Source organism: Dendropsophus ebraccatus, chromosome 8 (genome assembly GCF_027789765.1).
Source record: "Dendropsophus ebraccatus isolate aDenEbr1 chromosome 8, aDenEbr1.pat, whole genome shotgun sequence".
In the NCBI taxonomy this organism is placed as follows: Eukaryota; Metazoa; Chordata; class Amphibia; order Anura; family Hylidae; genus Dendropsophus; species Dendropsophus ebraccatus.
Genome location: NC_091461.1, coordinates 107554626 through 107577351, shown reverse-complemented (window position 1 = coordinate 107577351; position 22726 = coordinate 107554626). Strand labels below are relative to the sequence as shown.

Sequence of the window (22726 nt, the reverse complement as noted above, 5' to 3'; positions counted from 1 at the left end):
GTAAACCTGGCCTTATATATTTTATTAATTCTACTCCGTGACTTGAGCTCTTTCCAGGGTAGATGCCAATTCTCATGTTAGGGGGAACAATTTCTTCCACTTGTGACAGTCCATGGAAATATCCACGGACTGCAGTGAAATCTCAATGTCTGTTTGACCTAATCATGAAATCTGGGCCCTCAAAAGTTGTAAAAGCTTTACCATGGAACTAGCTTACAAATCCCTTGTGCTACCTGCAGACTTTGTCACAGATTTTGCTATAGCCACGGATTTCACTTTGCACATTGCTATAAATTAAATCTGCAGCCCATTGATTAACTACATTAGGGCTCATCCATGCTGGCCCTAAGCCCATACAGCAGTGCACCAAGCCTGTTGGACATACAGCAGTGCACCAAGCCTGTTGGACATACAGCAGTGCACCAAGCCTGTTGGACATACAGCAGTGCACCAAGCCTGTTGGACATACAGCAGTGCACCAAGCCTGTTGGACATACAGCAGTGCACCAAGCCTGTTGGACATACAGCAGTGCACCAAGCCTGTTGGACATACAGCAGTGCACCAAGCCTGTTGGACATACAGCAGTGCACCAAGCCTATTGGACATACAGCAGTGCACCAAGCCTGTTGGACATACAGCAGTGCACCAAGCCTGTTGCACATACAGCAGTGCACCAAGCCTGTTGGACATACAGCAGTGCACCAAGCCTGTTGGACATACAGCAGAGTTCCATTGGATATGGGAGCATTTTTGTCCCATTCATGCAGTAGAGGCCTCATGCATTTCTATGGCTTATTTGCTGGGAATTTCCATGCATCAAACCTGCAGCATTTTCAGCAGCAGCTTCAGTAGCGTGATTGAAAAAAAATCTCATTTACTTTCTGTGGGGGATTGCACAACATTGACAAATTTTTTGATCTTCAGCTTATCAATTTCTGTGTTGCAAAGCCGTTTTTTTTTGCCACATTTTTTCCCTTCCGATTAGTCATACTCTGCAACAAATTTGCGATGTTGTGGATTTTGCTGCAGAAACTTATTTTTTTTAATTTGCATAACCTACACTTAAAACCTCGGCAAAAAATCTGCACGATTTGGTGCAAATTTTCTGCGACATGTTGGAAATTTGCATTGTTCCTGCTGCCTGTGGCTGTCCCACTATTACTCCATATAAAAAAGCCATATATGAGCGTAAGACCATACAGGGCTGTCATATCAAGCTGTATAAAATATAATGTCTAACTTTTTATATGTGTAGATGTGGGCATGATCTAAGAATGCTGGGATTTGTAGTTTTGCAATAACTGGAGAACCACAGGTTGGGGATCACTGCCTAGAAAAAATGACAGTTAAATATTTTTTTATATGTATTTTATATATTTTTTTTACCTTTTTTATTGTACTGACTTTTTACTTAATATGTTTAGCTTATTTGTAGGGTTTTTTATGATGCTTATTTCTGAGGTAATTTCCTGTAATTAAACACAAGCCGGGACCTCTGAGTGATTTTCTAGTAATTGTTAATCAATGCCGATTCATGTCATTTCAATAGGCTATTAAATGTGTAACGCTGACTTTATTATAGCAGCTCGGCCGTGGAGAACTACGGCCATGTCTAAGAAAGCAACAAGTAGTGTAAAAATATGAAAGATTTTAAAAAATCTCCATACAGGCTACTTAGTCTTTGTTTATTTGTTTTTTTAATCTGTTGATTTCTTGGTATAATTTTTAAATTATTTTATACAGAAAATTTTATATAAATGTAGTTAAAATAATTTTACAAAGTGTTATATATATATAAAGTAATATAATAAATAATTGACAGAGTACTTTTTTAGATGTATATATATATATATTTAAAGTTTAAGTAAAGTAGTTAATTAAAAGGCAAAGTGAAGGAGATCACCTTTGTATCACCAATATTGTAGAGGTGTATTATCTCTAATATAGAGGACTTCATTAGAACCTGTTGCTTCTAATGAATTGATGTGAATCTTTAAAAATAAATAATAATAATAAAAAAATATATATATATATAATTAATATATTATTAATAGCATAAAAGGAAAAATTAAAATGTAAAATTTCAGTTTACTGGTAAAAACCACAATGGTAACAAAAATAGAATAAAATATAAAAATAAAAGAAATTAAGCACTATTTTTTTTTTTTTTTAAATGATTCCTGTTTTTTTCCCCCAAGACTTTTTATTTCGGGCTGAGTCATAAGAACCAGGGACTGTGATTTATTATGTCACCAGAGGAAATGTGTACTTCTGAAAGTATTACCTCCTAATATGGTGAGAGATCTGGTGGGCCAAGGTGTAAAGCTAACTACCCTCTTGCCAGGAGACCATATAAGGATGCCACCTGGTCGGTAATTTGTGGGACTGGACGTGATGCGTATTAAGTGCCAACACTATTAATAGGCCCGAAAGCGATATATGGAGGACGACATTTTAATTTATTTATGCAAAAGTTGCCAATTGCAAGCCGGGAGATGTAGAGGACGAGTGATACAGTGGTGGCATATACTGAACTGTACATTGCACCGTATTAGTTTATCAGTCCAATTTCTGCTAACATGACTGGTAGGCATAATATACATATATTTTTTTGGCCGTACCATGCTTATAGATGTTATATCAGTGCAGGATCTATGTGTTGTCTATATTAATCAACCATATCATTAAAACCTAAACCTAATAATTGTGTGGCCGGGGCATTGTCATGCTGACCACTGCCATTAAGGTGGGTAATTGATGTGTACCAAGGTTAGGTAGGTGCCCCCACCATATTGTCTTCTCCCTATAGTGCATCCTGGTGCCATCTCTTCCCCGGGTAAGTGACGCACATGCACCCAGCTGCCCACATGATGTAGGACATGATTGCTCTCTGTGATCTGACTGCTTTGTTTGCTTTACAGCAGCTCTTCTTCAAAATTGGACCAGACAGGCTATTCTTAACCCCACACACATTAATGACCCTTGGTCCCCATGACCCTGTTCCTGCTCACCGGCCAAGGTGAGTTTATAATTTGGCATAATTCATAGTAAAATTACCATGTGTTCATCCTGCAGTCTCCTGTCTATTAGTTGTTGGAGGTGCTTGGAATGCAACTATATTACAACTAATCCATTGCTCTGGATCAGCTATCTGCACTGCCAGCCCTGGATAGTTTAGAATGGAGTTCCTATTGGTTAGTCTCTTTGAATATCCCGATCTATGCAGTTCTGTGAGAATTATAGTGTCTTTCTTGTAGTTTCTTGTTTCTTTGTATTATCATGTGTCTTGTATGTTGTAGTTGCTGCTGTTTCACTCAGTTTGTCTTGTTACAACTTTCAGTTTTTCAGGTTCTGATTATATCTTTGCGTCTCTGGGTCCTAAAGCCATCTTGTTATTTTTTATAAGTAAAGTTAGTTCAGGGTGTCTATAGGAACATTGCAGGGACAGTGAGGGCTAAAGTTCAGAGAATAGGTCAAAGCTTAGGGTTGGTCCTTTATCCCTCACTACCATTATCATCTTTTGTCACTTATCCATTCCATCATCTATAGTTGAGTTGCTACTCTTGTACATGTTACCTGTTAGGAGCCGGCCATCGCACTTGGCTCCCAACATCGCCGGAGCGTACGGCCGTCCCAGCCAGTTGCTAGGGACGGGGTGGCATCGCATTTGTTGTTCCTGCGGCCGGCGCTTCACCGTCCCCGGCCGATCGGCCCAGGTGTAATGTGTTTTCATTGACTGACTGGCGGCTTTGCATAAATATCCTCCCCTGTGTGTCCTTCCTTGCCTGTGATAGACCCTCCCTGTGAGAGAGACTAAGCTAGCGTTTATCCTGATTAAATTCCCTGGTCTCTTGATTCTGGTTTTTGGCTGCCCGACTTTCCCTTTGTCTTACGACTCTGTACCGCACCAACTGTCTGTTACCGACCTTGCTAATTGACCCTGTTTTTTTTGTGTATGTTCATTTTGTTCGCATTTTGTGTCTTCATCTACTCAGACTTGAGACTGTCTCCCAGTTATCTGCTGCCACTTAGGGCAGTTGAGGTAAGCAGGCAGGGATAGCGGGGCGGCTGCTAGTGCGAAAGCCTCACCTGTCTTGTGTGCTTCAGCCCCAAACCTGACATTACCTTCCAGTATTGATACGTGCTTTGTATGTTTTCTTACCATGTTGTAGTATTTGGCCCTACTGTAAGTCCTTGGGTTATCTGAGTACTGGGAACAACAGTTAGGACCCAGGAAAGGCGACTGCTATAGACAAAGCCCAGTTCTTGTGCCATAAAGCACCGTACACCAACTAGGTGAATAATTCCAATTTAATATGCAAATTTCATAGTCCTTTTTCCAGGCCGTGTCCCACTGGGCCAACGCTCAGCAACTCTGTGTGGTGTTCATTCATCCGTGGTCTGCTGAGATATTGGAAAACAATCAGGAAAGTTAAATATCCAAATAAATGGCTGTCCGCATGTAAATACAAGGACAATTAACACACGGCTCATCGGTCACTAAGTGCTCTTCTCCAGGTCTCGGGCAGTAGCAGCAACAATGGCCGCCTTTTAGTGTTACACAGGTTTTGTTGCTTAGGGGCTATTACTCCTTTGCTGTAGGTAAAGCCTGAAGGTGGCAGTTTAGTTAATTCATGGGTACACTTAATGATCCATTGCGGAGCACCGGGATATTACTGTGTGCCACCTCACCGGCATACGCCATAGGCCCATAATGTTCATGAACCTGACAAGCCCTCCCCGCTGCACCCGGACCGTCTCATCTTGCTTACTGAATCCGGAATAAAATTAAGCGAAGTTTACTTACTTGTTTAAATAAGAATAAATGTCAAATTTCAGAGAGAAGGAGAGAATTCTGCCTGCCGCTGACCTATTTTCCCTCTGTGATTTCGGAAAAGGCGAGATTAGCATGGATATTGCATTTTCAAGGACCTCGCCACTATTAAATAGACTGTTAAGTGCATTTTATGGCTTGAGAGTCTGTTCCCTGCTCAGTACAGGAGACGCGCTAAGTTCATCTCTAGCTGCTACATTGAACATTCAGTGAATAAAAATCCTTCCCTGGGAGGTTAATACCTGGTGTAGCCCAAGTACATAATGCAGATCACCTTAACCCTTCCAACGCCGTGGCATTCCGTTTTGGGGACGCAATAGTGATTCGGGATGGTGGGTACTAATAGCACTTTCTCTGCCATCTGTTGATGCACATCAGGTTTTGGTAGGAGATGAGGATCTACAATGTGGCCGCTATGGTGTCCATGCTTCCTCGGTTCCTCTATGGGTGGGTTCACATTGAGGAATTCTCGCGGATAAACTCTGCGGAATTCCGCCGGCTGTACGCGCTCACGGACGCGCGCCTTTTCGCCGGCTCCATAAACACCATTCTATGGGCCGGCTGATTCCGCATTCCGCCAAAAGAATTGACATGTCAGTTCTTTCGGCGGAATGTGGAATCAGCCGGCCCATAGAATGGTGTCTATGGAGCCGGCGGAAAGGCGCGCATCCATGAGCGCATACAGCCGCCGGAATTCCGCTGAGTTTATCCGCGAGAATTCCTCAGTGTGAACCCACCCTCAGGGTGTAGATAGAGGACTCAGCAAACAAAAGGGTGAAAAAGTTTTGGATGTCGCAAAAAAATGCCAGGACGTTCTGTCTGGGGTGGCCCAATGGAGCAAAGAGCGACAATTCTGTACTTTTTAGAAGTGACAGTGGATGAGGGTGAAGGATGTGGGTGAACAAGGGGGTTAAAGGGATTATCCAGCGAAAATCTTTTTCTTTCAAATCAACTGGTTTCAGAAAGTTATACAGATTTGTAATTTACTTCTATTTAAAAATATCCAGTCTTTCCATACCTATCAGCTGCTTTATGTCCTGAAGGAAATGTTGTTTTCTTTTCAGTCTGACACAGTGCTCTTTGCTGACATCTATGGCCAAGAAAGGAACTGTTCAGAGCGGGAGAGGTTTTCTACTGCTCTAGACATGGATAAGAGGGGAGCTGTGTTGTATAATGGATTATATAGGCCCCTTGGCATTGCTCATCAGTGGGGATGTGGGGTTTATTTTTGTTAGGCTATGTTCACACAAAGTATTTCCGTCAGTCTTTTTTCAACCAAAATTAGATGTGGAACTGACAGGGCAAAGCTACAATGGAAAAATTTGTCCAGTTTCTGTGTTTTCAACCCAATCCTGGTTTTGGTTGAGAAAGACTGACCAAAAGACTGATATACTATGTGTGATCATAGCCTTATACTTGACTAATGGTGGATTGCTCTTATGTAGTAATTTAATGGTAAGGGCAGCACGGTGGCTCAGTGGTTAGCACTGTAGCCTTGACGTGCTGGGGTTCTGGGTTCAAATCCCACCAAGGGCAACATCTGCAAAGAGTTTGTGTTTGCGTGGGTTTCCTCTGGGTACTCCGGTTTCTTCCCACACCCAAAACATACAGATAGGTGGATTTAGATTGTGAGCCCTAATGGGGACAGGGACAAATAATTGGCAAAAGTGTAAAGTGCTGCGGAATCTGTGTTTGCTATACAAATAAAAGCATTATTATTATTATTATTATTATTATTATTATTATTATTATTATTATTATTATTATTATTATTATTATTATTATTATCATCCTAGGGCTAGGTTCACACTATGTAAAAATGATGTCCGTTTTTTTATAACAATGGCTGTCATTGAGCAAATAATGTCTGTTATTTACACAAAGACAACATTATTTATGCAATGACGGACGTTGTTATGAAAGATGGACGTCATTTTTACACAGTGTGAACCTAGCCTAGTAGTGGCAGACAACATAAACTTCTGTATAACATACATGTTGCCTTGTAGGAAAGGAGGGGGACTCTGCAATCATTGGTGTGATTCTCTAGAGAACTGTATAGGTTTCTGTACGACATAGCATACCCTGGGTGAGGCCAGCAGCTGCATGTGCTGCTTGTTTACACTGTCACACGTATAGGCTGTATGTCGGGAGAAGTACCTGATGTATACCGCAGATAACCTGTAAGAAATTGCATCAGCCATTTTATACATTTATACATATATTGGGGTGGGCTGGCTTCTATATAAGAGACCAATTGGAGGGCTGGCTACTATATCAGACACTTGGGAGGACTGGCTACTATATAGGACACTATAAGGTGGGCTGGCTACTATATAAGACACTATCGGGAGGGCTGGGTACTATATAAGACACTATTGGGAGAGCTGGGTACTATATAAGAGACCATTTGGAGGGCTGGCTACTATATCAGACACTTGGGAGGGCTGGCTACTATATAAGAGACTATTTAGAGGGCTGGCTACTATATAAGAGACTATTTAGAGGGCTGGCTACTTTATCAGACACTTGGGAGGACTTGCTACTATAAAAGACACTATTGGGAGAGCTGGGTACTATATCAGACACTATTGGGAGGGCTGGCTACTATATAAGACACTATTGGGAGGGCTGGCCACTATATAGGACACTATCGGGAGGGCTGGCTACTATATAAGAGACTATGGGGGGCTGGCTACTATATCAGACACTATTGGGAGGGCTGGCTACTATATAGGACACTATCGGGAGGGCTGGCTACTATATAAGAGACTATGGGGGGCTGGCTACTATATAAGACACTATTGGGAAGGCTGACTATTATATTGGGCACTATTAGGTGTGCTGGCTACTATATGGGTCACTTTTGGGAGGACTAACTACTATGTGGGGCTCTAATAGTATGCCTGGCTAATATGTGGGACACTATTAGGGGGGGCTTCTACATGGGGTACAATTATGGGATTACCTACTGCTTGAGGGATAGAATGGGTAACTACCATGTGGGGACAATTACTTTAGGATAGACAGGATAGGCAGTGCCAGGAACGGAAGGTTGGTCCACGACTTTGTATAATTTTATTAATTTTGGCCCACTTTTTTCAGGGCTGATATCTCCCAGCATTACCTGCTTGTTCAGTGTCAGCACAGAGCTTACTCTAGTTATCGTTATTCTGGGTGGTGTCCTCTTTACTCCAGACAGTGTAGAGTCATATGATTCTGCTAAGCTGCTAGGAACATATCTGTTGGCAAAGTTGTTAACTCCACTATCAGAACGAACGGTGAATGCAGCTCTGAAGTATATTAAAGATTGTAGCACAGAATGAGGATACGATAAGTAATGTAATGTATAGCGAGCAGAATAGCAGAATAGCGAGTGCAGCTCTGGAGTATAATACAGGATGTAACTCAGGATCAGTACAGGATAAGTAATGTAATGTATGTACACAGTGACCCCACCAGCAGAATAGTGAGTGCAGCTCTGAGGTATAAGCCTATGTTCACACAACGTATTTTTTTGTATTTATAAGGCCGTTGTTGCCGATTGCAACAATGGCCGTATAAATACGAAAAAATTTGTTGGCTGGGTGTCTATGGGATCCCGGCTGGAGTGTATACACTTAGTATACGCTCCGGCCGGGACCCCTAGCAGCAAACAACTGACATGTCAGTTTTCTGCGGCCGCTATTCAGTGAATTTCGGCCGTAAGAAACCATGTCAGTGCACACTGTGAAGAGAGCGGCCGCAGCATAATGTGCTGTGGGGAGTTCTGATGCGGGCGCATGCTGATGCGCCCACATCAGAACTCTGCGGCGGTAAAGATCATCCGGCTGGTACTGCAGTACCGGCCAGGATGATCTTTGCAGAGATCGGCCGCTCCGTGACCCGCCGTGTAAACATATCCTAATACAGGATGTAACTTAGGATGGGTATGTACACAGTGACCCCACCAGCAGAATAGTGAGTGCAGTTCTGGAGTATAAGACTTCGTTCCCACTGAGCAAAACTAACGGAATTGTCCGCCGCGGAATGCCGTTAGCCTCCCTCTCATAATGGGAGTCTATGGGAGGCGCGGGCTCCTGCTCTGTCCGCACTGAAGAATGAACATGTTGCGCTGCGGAATTCCGCTAGTTTTGCTCAGTGGGAACAAAGCGTAATACAGGATCAGTACAGGATCAGTAATGTAATGTATGTACACAGTGACTCCACCAGCAGAATAGTGAGTGCAGCTCTGGAGTATAATGCAGGATGTAATTCAGGATCAGTACAGGATCAGTAAAGCTGATTATTACCAATGCTGCTGTTTCTATGTTCTACAGATGTATTCCTCTATAGCCTGCTAGGGCCAAAACACAGCTCAGATCTCCTTCTTTATACATTGCAGCTGAAGCCCCCTCTCTGGCATTTCCCATCATCAAACATTGGATTTATCATATCCAACAAAACTGTTACTCCTTCCAATTTATATTTTGGAGACAAATGTTAAATTGAATGGACTGTATTGGTCATAGCCAGTAGTCATGGGGAAATAGCTTATAAAATATAAATCCCTATATTACAATGAGTCACAGTGAGTAGGAGGGTGCGGAGGAGAGGGCGCTCATAGATCAGCCCGCCACCTTACATACGCCCTACAAAACTTTAGGCCTTCTGCCATCCTTCACTTGTATATTGTCGTCATAGGGAGAAGGATTCGGCCCGGCCGGCTGACATTCCGTATAAATAGTGGATATTCCTGTGATTACACATCCGCTGTATATTATAAAGACATGAAATATTCAGGGAACAGCATTGTATATTTCATGTATTTTCACTCCCGGACTCCGGTAATATCAGATTCTGTGCATTTCCATATAATTGATTTAACCCTACCGCGGATTCTACACAGGCTCATTGCCCATAGTTTTGTCATAAATCTTCATGAACGCATATGTTATTTATTTAAAGTGATAGTAAGCCTATCTATAACATTTAATGCATAATTCTATCCATAGACTCCATGGTCAGTGGACACTGGTATCTGTGCTACATCCACAATGCAAACAGAGCCTAAAGCACTGAATAATAGATGGGAATATAAAGTAAAACTGGCTCAGTTGCCCCTAGCAACCAATCAGATTCCACCTTTCATTCCTCATAGATCCTTTGGAAAATAAAAGGGGGCATTTGATTGGTTGCTAGGGGCAACAAAGCCAATTCTACCTTACACCATGTTTGATAAATCTCCCCCTACGGGGGAGATTTATCAGACATGGTGTAAGGTAGAATTGGCTTAGTTGCCCCATGGGGGAGATTTATCAAACATGGTATAAGGTATAAGGCCCCTAGCAACCAATCAGATAGCACCTTTCATTTTCCAAAGGATCTATGAGAAATGAAAGGTGGAATCTGGTTGGTTGCTAGGGGCAACTGAGCCAGTTCTGCTTTACACCATGTTTGATAAATCACTTCATTCTTTTCACCTTTACATTTCAAATTTTTACCATTTTTGGGGTATTTCCATTGCACTACATTAGAGTTGTGGTCTGGGGAGCCCTGTTATCTTGGCTATAGCACTTTATCCTTTGTGCACTTTGTGATATTGTTTGTATGGTATTTTTACTGTGGCTGCCACTTGGACATGTGCATTAGTGGGTCAGGGATCACTAGGCCGCATAATGGTCAGTGAGAGGTCATACCTGTTTTGTAATGTTTTTATATGTCTATCCCCATCATTTATGTTAATAAATTCATACTTTTTGATTAAAGGGGTACTCTAGTGAAAATCTTTTTCTTTTAAATCAACTGGTTTCTGGAAGTTATATATATTTGTAATTTCTTTCTATTTAAATTTAAATTAAATGTCAAGTCTTCTGGTACTGATCAGCTGCTGTATGTCCTGCAGGAAAATTGTGTTTTCTTTCCAGTCTGACACAGTGCTCTCTACTGCCACCTCTGTCCATGTCAGGAACTGTTAAGAGCAGCAATTCCCCACAGAAAACCTTTCCTGCTCTGGACAGTTCCTGACATGGACAGAGGTGGCAGGAGAGAGCACTGTGTCGGACTAGAAAAATAACACCATTTCCTGCAGGACATACAGCAACTGATAAGTACTGGAATACTTACAATTTTTAAATAAAAGTAAATTACAAAAAAAGTTAATGAAACCAGTTGATTTGAAAGAAAAATATTTTTGCTGGAGTACCCCTTTAAGTTATATTTGTGAGGTGCAGCCCATTTTTTTAAAACTCGGGTATTGGTTTGTGTTTCTGTTTGCTATTGTGCCATAAAGCACCATGTCCCTGTCTGTTTGGCAGTAGGTCTCCATAGTGTATAACAATGTATGAATTGTCACGCGTTTCAAACCGGCTCCAGTGTCCACCTATAGCTTTCAATGGATCCTGTCTTCAGAATCCATGTGATCCATCCTGCTTATGGCCATGTGTATGATCTATTCAATCTAATACAGTCTTACCCAACCTGTGGCTTTTCAGCTGTTGCAAAACTATAACTCTCATCATGCCTGCCCCCCCCCCCCTATGCAGTTCACACCACTATATATACTTCTCACTCTTGCACCACCACCTTGCTGTAATACATATATTCTGGTGTGGATATCCAGCCAACACCTTTTGCACTCTGGCCCATGAAAGTTCACTGAGATGTGTACAGTGTACAGTAGTTTTTATATATAGGTAGATATTAGTTTTTCCAAAGCCAAGCGTGCGTCATTAAAGGAGTATTTTACTCAAATATAACTTTTTTTGTTGTTGGTAAGTCTATGTTTATTAAAAGTTTTCAATTTTGGCAAGAAAGGAATATAGCATGAAAATATAGACACTACAAGAACACAAAAACAGGTTGCATCACTTATACATACGCAAATATGAAAAGTAGCATTGTTTCATAATAACCGCTCTAACAGCATCGGTCAATGGGTACAGCTCAATAAAGGGTGAGGCTGAATGCGTTAAGAAGCCAAAAATAAAGTATGCATGCAGAAAATACAAGAATCAGACTTCCTACCAGGTAGTTCGCTAGGCCTCTCCATCATGAGAAATAGCCGATATTATCTTTAAAGCAATATTAATAAATGCAAAGACATAACTAAGGCGTCCATTATGCGCCAAAACAACAGAGAACAACAAACGTTCTTGTGCTGACAGGCAAAGAAAAGAATCAGAAAAAGTCAGGAAAGTAGTAAGAAGAGAGAAATTAAAAGAAAAGGAGAAAAACAAAGGAGCAGGAGAGTAGACCCATGGGGGCTACTATATCATAGTTAGGGGCCTATTCCATGGAGAGATAATCGGCCGAATTGGCCCGATTCGGACGATTATCGCTCCATGGAATAGAGAGAACGATCAGCCGATGATCGTGTTATCGACTGATCGTTCATTTAGGTTCAACCCTTCAGCCTTCTCTGTCACTTCAAAGATGGGTCCCAAAACGGTATCAAGACTAGACAGCTCCACCAGTTTTTTTACCTTTGAGTGAACCCATCTCTCTCTCGCACCTCCAACAGGTATCAGAGACTTTAGGGTAGCATCGGTGCAGAAATTGTGGATATCTGTACCACCGAGATAGAATTTTAAAATTCTTCTCCTGTGCTTAGCAAGCTACCAGCATCTTAGGTGTCAGCAAGAAATTTTTTTGCTTGTCCAAATCAGAGAACTTAACATTTAGCTCATTTTCCCAAGCAGCAATATATGAAGGCTCCGAATCCGCATCGGCATCTAAAAGGATGCAATATAGTTGGGATAGCACTCGTGTTGGGGAAGAAGACTCCAAGAGGAGCAATCTCAGCTCTGTAGGCGAGGTGGCGGGGATACCTGGTGGAAAGCTGTCAGCCAGAAAGGCTTTTAGCTGGCCATATTCCAGCCATGATAAGGTCTTATCCGGGCAGGCTTCTTGTAGCTCAGTCAACTGAGCAAGGGTTGTTCCTGCACCTAGGACCTGGCACACCCTGACCCCCTTGGACCAGGACCACCCCAGAAAATGCTCTCTCCCACATGCCGGCTGGACGCTGGGTTATCAAACAAAGGACTCATAATCCCAATCCGATGTGAAACGGTGAGAAAGAGTAGTAATCTATCCCACAGTGGCAGAAAACATCTGGTTAGATAGGTAAAAGTGTCCAGCTGAGGGTGGTAGACTGGAAGAATCCATGGTAAAGATTTTAAGGCAATAGGCGACTATTCGCCCTTGATCGTAACCCACTGCTTACTGTCAGCATAGTGGAACCAGTCCACCACTCTCAGCAGAACAGAAGCTTTGTGATATAAGGAAAAGTCCGGCAACCCAGCACCTCCAGCAAACCTGTTCCGAGGGAATGTCTGTAATGCGCGGTCGAATTGGACCCCACACAAATTTCCTCAACACACTCTTCAATTGTTTAAAGAAGGCAACAGGGACAGATATAAGGAGCGCCTGAAAGAGCTTTGCTGGATCCAAGAATCTGGGTGTGTTGCATCTGGTGTTTTATGGTGTTCCTTATAATAGAATGGGGTAGAGTCCAGCACAACATCTCAGGAGGAGAGAAAACTGCTAAGAATCGCCAAACATATATAAACCCACTATTACAGAACCCTATGGAAGCCATAATACTGCTCCATACTACTAATACAGCTGTGTATGAGCCCATATATCTTATATAGGACATTGATGAACCTATAAAGGGTTATTCCCTCATTGATATATACACTTTTCATTAGTGGTCCCCAGGCAGTGGCTTGGGAGCCATATTGTGCGTTTAAACCGCATGTTGTGTGTCTTCCCATAGGAGTCCTGTGTTATGGTCATAAGTACTGACATAACCTATCCACCAAACAGTGTCAAATACAGGATATAATACTACTAATTCAATTTGTATTGCCACACTCTAGAAATTCTTGATTTTATAGATCTATCTATCTATCTATCTATCTATCTATCTATCTATCTATCTATTTATCTCTATCTACTATCTATCTATCTCCTATCTGTCTGTCTGTCTATCTATCTATTATCTATCTCTCTCTCTGTTTCTTCTATCTATCTATCTATCTATCTATCTATCTATCTATCTATCTATCTATCTATCTATAGTGGTAAACTCCACAGCACTCAGGTTCAAGTTGAACAAAAAGGTGAATTTATTTGTGCATAAGTACAGCAATACTTGCAATTGCTGTACTTATGCACAAATAAATTCACCTTTTTGTTCAACTTGAACCTGAGTGCTGTGGAGTTTACCACTATATATATCGTTGGAATCCTTGGTCAGGACCCTCCGCTGGCACCGCCGACATCTACTGCTGTGCTGCTCAATTTGCTTCTTTATCTATCTATCTATCTATTTATCTCTCTATCTCCTATCTATCTATCTATCTATCTATCTATCTATCTATCTCCTATCTATCTATCTATCTATCTATCTCTATTATCTATCTATCTCTCTATTATCTATCTATCTATCTATCAATATCTATTTATCTCTCTCTCTATCTCCTATCTATCTATCTATCTATCTATCTATCTATCTCTCTCTCTCTCTCTCTCTCTCTCTCTATCTTTTATCTATCTATCTATTATCTATTTATCTCTCTATCATCTATCTATCTATTTATCTCTCTATCTCCTATCTATTATCTATCTATCTATCTATCTCTCTCTATCTATCTATCTATCTATCTATCTATCTATCTATCTGTCTATCTATCTATATATCTCAGTTGCACAGTTGCAGTTTTGATACAATTTATCCACAATGAATGATTGAAATCTCAGAATTGAATGTATATTAAGAATCCACTTCTTTGCTTTGATTTTTGCCTTTCATTTCAATTATTCATCCTAAAGTTTTGTAAGTAAAGTTCTATTTGTGTCATACTGTGCACATATACATTACTTACCTGCAGTGTAACCAGACCTGATGCAGGTTTATAGCTTAGATAGGGAATCCTGAGCGCCTAGTCTTTTAGATCTGCAGCCACACACAGAGGTGACAATATGGCGGCACATGATAAGGTGACATGGAGGCAGCTGACTGATCCACTTTCAGACAGGCTCTTATTGTACACCTATGTGTTGGTTTTTGTACACCTTATTGTACACCTATTATTGTACACCTATGCTCTTATTGTACACCTATGTGTAGGGCTCTTATTGTACACCTATGTGTTGGTTTTTGTACACCTTATTGTACACCTATTATTGTACACCTATGCTCTTATTGTACACCTATGTGTTGGGCTCTTATTGTACACCTATGTGTTGGGCTCTTATTGTACACCTATGTGTTGGGCTCTTATTGTACACCTATGTGTTGGGCTCTTATTGTACACCTATGTGTTGGGCTCTTATTGTACACCTATGTGTTGCAGCCTGTGTGAAGCATAACAGATTCTCTATGATCCAGAGCCAATGTAGGGAATCTATAGGCACCACGCTACCACCTCAAGCTCAGAAAAAGTTGAAGAATGGACACATAGGGGGAGATTTATGAAAGGGTGTAAATATACATCTGGTGTAAACTGTCCACAGCAACCAATCACAGCTCAGCTTTCAGCTCTGGGAAAATATAGTGCACAATGCCCAAACTACAATAGAAAGCTTCACAATAATTTTATAATTATAATATATATATATATATATATATATATATATATATATATATATATATATATTTATCTATTTTATATCTCTCATATCTATTTGGTTATTGTAGCTATCTATATATCCACTGATTTCACTGTTCTCCCTGAGTTCAGTGATTGTTGTGTTTTGTTGGTCTATCTATATATCCATCCATCCACTATATAGCTCTTTATTTGATATTCATGTATTTTTTATCTGTCTTCTATCAATCTATCTCCTATCTATCTATCTATCTATCTATATTGTATCTAGTTCACTATCTATACATGCAAAAAACTTAATTTTTTATTCGTATTGTATAACGTTTTCAGTTGAAAATTTTCCACTCGTACATCTTATAATTACACGCAACCACACACCCTGAACAATCGACTGAACTATTCAATGTTATTAATAATAATAATAATAATAATAATAATAAAACACAAATACACTTTATTTTCTTTATTTTTCCCATCTATAATTTTGGCACGTTCCCATACCATGCCTCCCCTGCCGGCTGTTGCTCTCTGTTATCAGGCGGTGCACCCTGGCTGCTGCTGCTGGGCTTTGCTGTGTTCTGGGGAGGGCACAGGATACTTTTTCCATTGTTGTAAATCACCAGTGAAGTGTTGGCCCTGGATGATCGTCCAGCAACTGTTCAGGGCAGAGCCTGGTCATTTCCCCAATGTTTAGGATCCGGTTACGTCTAATACCCCCACAGGACAAGCTGCTCTGCTTTATCCTAATAGACATCTGTCACTACCGGCTCAGCTTCTCCCATGTGTGACAAATAGTTTATTGAAGCTGAGAGAAAAGCACAAAACCGTCCGGGGTGACACGGAGGAGGCTGCACTTGTACCTGACATTAGCAGCCTAAGCCCTGCCCTGCCTGCTCCAGCCAAAGCCATTACAGGGAGTAGGGGCCAGTGGCCAACATTGCAGGGCAGCACAGCAAGAACTGAGACAGAATCATTCCTTAACAAAATGTCTTCTTTATCTTTTTATGCTATTAATGCACTTTTTTATGACGTATAATTTTATTAGAATACATATGCATTTCATATGCTATATGTTTTTTTCTCAAAAAGACTAAATGTGTTAAGTGTTTACTATAAAGATTACATATATAAGTAGTAATAATAATAATAAAAAAATAACAATAGATAGATAACAATCTATATATATATATATTTCTATCTAACTCATATCTATTTATCTATCTATCTTCTATCTATCTATCTATCTTCTATCTATCTGGCTATGTTCACACATAGTATTTCTATCAGCCTTTTTTTTCACCCAAATCAGGAGTGGGTTTCACTCCTGATTTTGGTGGAAAAAATATTGACTGAAAAGCTGACAGAAATTATATATATAAATCAGATAGATAGATAGATAATAAATAGATAGGTAGATAGATACATATCTGTATGTACTAATATAATGTATAACAATAACTCCAATGTCCATTGTACAACAAATGTCACCAGTACTTACGAAAAGTTAAACAAAGCACTGGAAAACGGTAACAATTATCCTGAAAGATTAATTATTTTTTTTAGAATTTGGTTAGAATAAAAAAAACCTTGTGAACTGGTTACAGAGGAAGCGATTACTAAGGATGACAAATCCCAGTTTGCAGCATTGCTGCTCTGCCACCTACAGGACAGCGCTGGTACTACAAAAGACCCCACAAGTGACAATGAGATGATGTGCTACTGTACCTCTTTACTGGTGGGTTTCTTCTTCCTTTTTTATAACAATATTTTATTTGCTTCGATATCATGTCACAAGATAGTTACAAATTGCTAAAATATCCAAGTTTCTTAAGACATTGTATATTATATTTTTTCTGCGTCTTGCGGTAAACTTTGAGGGAAAGCATCATAGATATAGCATAAGAAGCTTTTTCTAATATCTTAAATATGACAAGTATATCATTATAAATATATATCTATATATATTAACATATTTAACAACTCTTTAACCACAACTATTGTACGTCTGAAGTTTGAAATGGGACTCTCTTTCCAATCTTCATTGGTTATTAAGTTATATACTTTACATATAACTTTCAGAATTTAAATTTTTACATTTGTTCAAAACCAGTATTATTTGTTTTCTTCATTACTTGGTCTAGATATCTGATAGGGATCATTTTTTTTATTTTTCTTTCCAATTAAATCATCAAAAGGTCCCAGCTTTTCCACTATTGCAAAGTTACGGATTGATGGCTTTCAAAAATTTAAAACTTGACAGTACTGGTAAAAAAAAAATGTTTAATATATTGTATTTCACTCGGATGTTGTTAGTATTTTACCTACTGTTGCGTTACGAGCCCTCCCACCATCTCTAACCCTCCCCCCCCCCCCCCCCCCCCTTTCTGCAAATGTTTTTCTGTGTTGTCTTGGTTTAAATAGGGTAAAAAATTTTGAGAGTCAATAGGAAAGCTGAAATAATTTCCTTACTGCTTTCCATGTAGCCATGGTATGCTTGGTTATGGGGCAGTTTTTGACTTAATGTGGGAGGAGACTCATTTTGGTGTGTAATAAAGCCCCAAGATGATACCAAATTCTTTTCTTATGATATTTTTGAAAAAGAGGATGTTTCCAGACATCAGTCTCTTACATGTCTCCATAATAAGGCTAAGTTATATAAACTTATATTAGGGAATGGCGCCCCACCATTCTTTCTGGCAAGGGAATTCCTGGACGTTCTCCTTTCCAAATGAATTTTATGAAAGCAGATTGTAGCCTTTTATGTTGCAGTAATAGAGGAATGGTCGGCATTGGGTATAATAATTTGGAGAAGGACAGCATTTTTATTAAATGTATTCTACCCATCAATGATAATGGAGATCCATCTCTCAAGTTCTGAAATATTTTAGGAAATTAGAGGGATATCATTTAATTTATATAAGGAGTTGGACGACCTTCCAATTTTATGCCTCGATAAGTAAAATGGTGGGGTGCAGTTGTTACTTTAGATGTAGAGGGGATAGATGACCCTGATGGTTTAAGAAATAGATACGTTCTACCTTACATCCAAAGATCCAAAATGTTGAAACGTGTCTAATACCTGTTGTAAGTGTAAGTGTAAATCTGGCAAATCTAGAAATAATAAAGTGTCGTCTGCAAAACATTGAAGTTCTTTACCTACTTTTATATCTTTAAAGGTATCTAAAGATTTTAAAGAAGAGGGAAAAGAAAAAAAAATGGGGGGGGGGGGGGTAAAATTTGGGAAGGAGGAGGATAAAAATTAAGTAAAAAAAAATGGAGGGGGAGGGGTTATGAAGTAATGGAGGAGCATTAAATCATAATAAAGTAATATTTCATTATATAGAAATTAACAGAAAGTGAGTCTCAGTATATCAGGAGTAGATATTATAGGAGGAGTTGATATTATATTTTTTTCTACTAAATAACTTTTACATAATGTATTAATTCCTGAGTTTTTATTGGAGTGTCCATTTCCTCTTGTACTGCTTATGGGCTAGTGGTCCTACCGCATTTGCATTTTTCTCCTTGTGTAGCCTCTGTAATTTTGAGAGAGTCAATCAATTTTTTTTGCGGATTCTGGCATATGGTATACTTTCACAGAGCCATCAGATTTAAATACGTGTAAAAACGCTGAAAATTTTTATTTTATTTTTCACAAGAAAAGAGCAAATCTCTGAAAATTCACACCTTTTCTTTGCCACCTCAGCAACTTTTTAAAAGCTTGAACAAAATTTTAAAATTAAAATTTTTAAAATTTTGCTATGGTGTGACGTGGTTTTTGGAATAATCTTTTATCTTGAGTAGAGGTGTAATTCTGTGGAGGTCTCAGCCTATGTGGGCGTTCCACAGTGCAGCTCCTTGTAAGCCTAAAGCTTGTGGTAAATCGGTTGCAGCAAATCTGAAGCTGCTTTCTCAGGAGGACCCGAAATGCGTAGGTTATTATGGCGCCACCTATTTTCCAGGTCATCTGTTTTTTCTTTAAGCGCATTATTTTCAGTCACAACTTTTGATAAAGTCATTTTTTGTCAAATCTCCCATCTCCCACCTCTTGTCTCTGTGAGGTACGTGTGAGAACCTCTTGTTGTATTTGTGACTATGCAATGGATGCTGTACTGTCCGGTGAGGCTATTATATCTGGAGCTATTATTTTAGCCAAGTCTAAAGCCAGTGTTTTACATGACAAATGAAGTCCAGGAATAATTTGGTCTCCTTGCTGAGACTCACTCCAGTTTCCCCTTCATTGTGAGAGAGGTTCAGAGTAATATCACTGTTGTCGGGATTCCCCTCAGACGCCATGTTTATATTTTCTCCTCACACTTAGTTGCCCTGTGGATTATATTGTGGATTATATTGTCTCCTAAAACCCCTTGCTATGTAGGGAGGGTTTGGGAAGTTTTTATTTTGGAGGGGTCTGGTGAATAAACTGAGCTTGGGGAACACTGTTTAATGGAAGGAGCTGCTTCACCTTCGTGGGCTGAAACCGGAAGTCGTCGTCTTCTTCCTTTGACACCATAATAGCAAAGATACAGCTGTCCAAACTCTCCTAACCCTGTTATATTCCTATGGCCAGAGCTGTCATCTGCTCATTATATGTTTTATACATATCGATAGATTTATAGATTGGTTATGGACAAACTGGCTTGGCTTGAACAAAACAAATGGAAAATTCCTAAATTCTATTAAAACTGTATTCTTTTTTTTTGTCTTTGATGTAAAAAACAAAAAAAAAGAAATTATAAATGATTTACAAAAATAATAAAAATATACAGAAATAAATAAATTTTTATAAAATCTAAATCCTGAAAGTGTCATTTAAAAGTCTAAATAAAAAAAAAATGCAAGAAATGTAAGAAAATGTAATTCAAATTTAAGTTAGTAAATTTTAAGTAGTAAGGTAAATATTTTTTTTTTTTTTTAAAGTAGATGCAAAAATTTTTTTTTAAAATTTTATATATATATTATAATTTTAATATATATATATATATATCTATATATATGATAAATAAAATACAGCAGGCACTTAGAATATCACTGTAATACAAATAAGATTATCCAAAATGATCCAGTAAGGCAATAATAATATAAAATTATAATTATATACTAATAAAATATTAATAAAACAATAAGAAAATAAAACAAATAAGTCTAAAGTACTAATAGTAATGTAAAAAAATAATAATAATGTTCTGAGAATACGATACAACTTTTACTAGAGTAGTCATGGGTAACCGCAAAATCGTAACAGTATAAAATAATAATACTAAAATTTGAGTATAATAAAGTGCTAAAATATTATAATAATATTAGTAGTAATAATCATAATAAATAAAATGATAGATAAGTATATAGAAATATAAATGATATTAAGTAATAAAATTCATAATTATAAATGTATGTTATTATGATGATTATGATGATGATTGTTATTATTATTATTATAATATTTGGCCTCTTCTTTTGCCTGCTGTGTGCCCTGTTCCAGTCCTGGTTTGCAGCCCTCTCCTCCTCCCAGGGTGAATGGCCTGAGCCAGCTCCTGTCAGCCTGAGGTATTACTGCTATGTACTGAGATATGAAGAAGTAATTTTATAAGTAACAAAGGATCAGGACTGGAATGAGACCCTGTTATCCAATGCCATTTAGAAGCATCGGATCAGCAGCTTCTTGAGCCTAAAAGTGAATTCAAGAAGACAAGTCCTTTCCCTTTTTCCCAGGGGGATCTGCTATATTTAGTCCTAACCTCCCTCTTGTACAAATGAAGGACCATTTGCTGTTTACTCAGAACCGATTAACCAGACACAACTGTGAAGCGAGTTTTATCACCGCAGCAGCCGCAGCCACGGCCGCACATGGAGGAGCCGTGTAATGTGCCCTGTGCTCTATGTGATACCTAATCCCCCCTGTATTCAGGTGACTCCTCTTATTTATAAACTCCCTGCTCTCTCATCGGCTTTTATTCCCATATATTTATACAGGAGCATAAATGTTTACTCAGTGCAGGGATAATATTACCCCAGCCCTAAAAGTCACACTCAGCCCTGCTCCAAATATCCTCCTCCTCCTCCTTAGGAGGACACCCGAGCCGCTGCCACCACTGCCCGTCCTGTCTCATACACTAGAATTATCCATGGGCAGGAAAAAGGGATTCTTTCTTATCTTATTAATATGTGTTAATTAGGGTAAACCAGAAGAGAACAGGGGGAGGAGATTAGAAAAGAGACGAATAGCAAATATGTTTTTAGGAATATATTTAAATACTTCTTAATGAATTTATTCTTTATATATATCTCTATCTATCTGATATTTATATGTTTATAAAAGCAACGAAAAATTATAATTATTGTTATTATTTCTTTGTCATTAAGAATAAAACTAACAATATAGTAAATATGATTGATAGATAGATAGATGATAGATAGATAGATAGATAGATAGGAGATAAATAGATAGATAGGAGATAGAAGAGAGAGAGAGAATACATGATATCAAAACTGATATCAAATAATTATAGATACATACTTACTAGTTATTAGATGAATGGCCAGATAGATACTGTAGTTAAAAAATAATACATATATATATATATATATATATATATATATATATATATATATATATATTTGTATAGATATGAGATGTTTTGAGGGATTGTTCAATAAATAAAAGTAGGAAATAGATAGATAGGAGATAGATGATAGATAGATAGATAGATAGATAGATTGATAGATGATAGATAGGAGATAGATAGATAGATAGATAGATAGACATATAAGATGGATGAATAAATAGGTGTGAAATAAACACAAGATATATAATAGATATTATAGATAATTAGAATACAGGTACATAGAGAGAAGTGCAGAGATTATATATATGAAAGAAGGAGATGGATAAATTACATAAAAATAAATAAATACATATGAGATAGAATAGATATTAGTTAGGTCAGCATAATCGGAAACAGACAAATGAATGGATGGATAGATAATAGATATTCCTATAGAAGAAATGTATGTACAGTATATGCATACGTAGGGAGACATGCAAGTCACATATAGGATATAATAAACCAACATCAATCGAGTCTATAATTATAGACAGTGGGATCTGCAGAGTCCGGTCACGCTCGGTACATCACGAGCTCGCGCTCTCGGCCGGTACAGAACCCCTGACAATTCCAGAATAACAGAAACATTCGGAGACAATGTAACATTTAAAAAAAAATTTATTTACAAAATAGTGAACAACACGAAAGGTTAACGCTTAGATACATAGAATCTTCATTCATATAGAAACAG

General features: G+C 38.7%; 1 long non-coding RNA gene across 1 annotated transcript in view; it reads left to right on the top strand.

Annotated features, from left to right (window-relative positions):
* LOC138798807 (uncharacterized) overlaps positions 1-22726 on the top strand; it is a 44211-nt gene that overhangs the window by 7269 nt on the left and 14216 nt on the right. The window contains exons 2-3 of the long non-coding RNA XR_011364174.1: positions 2923-3020; positions 17005-17165. This is a non-coding gene — a long non-coding RNA (uncharacterized lncRNA). The remainder of the gene's footprint in view (positions 1-2922; positions 3021-17004; positions 17166-22726) is intronic.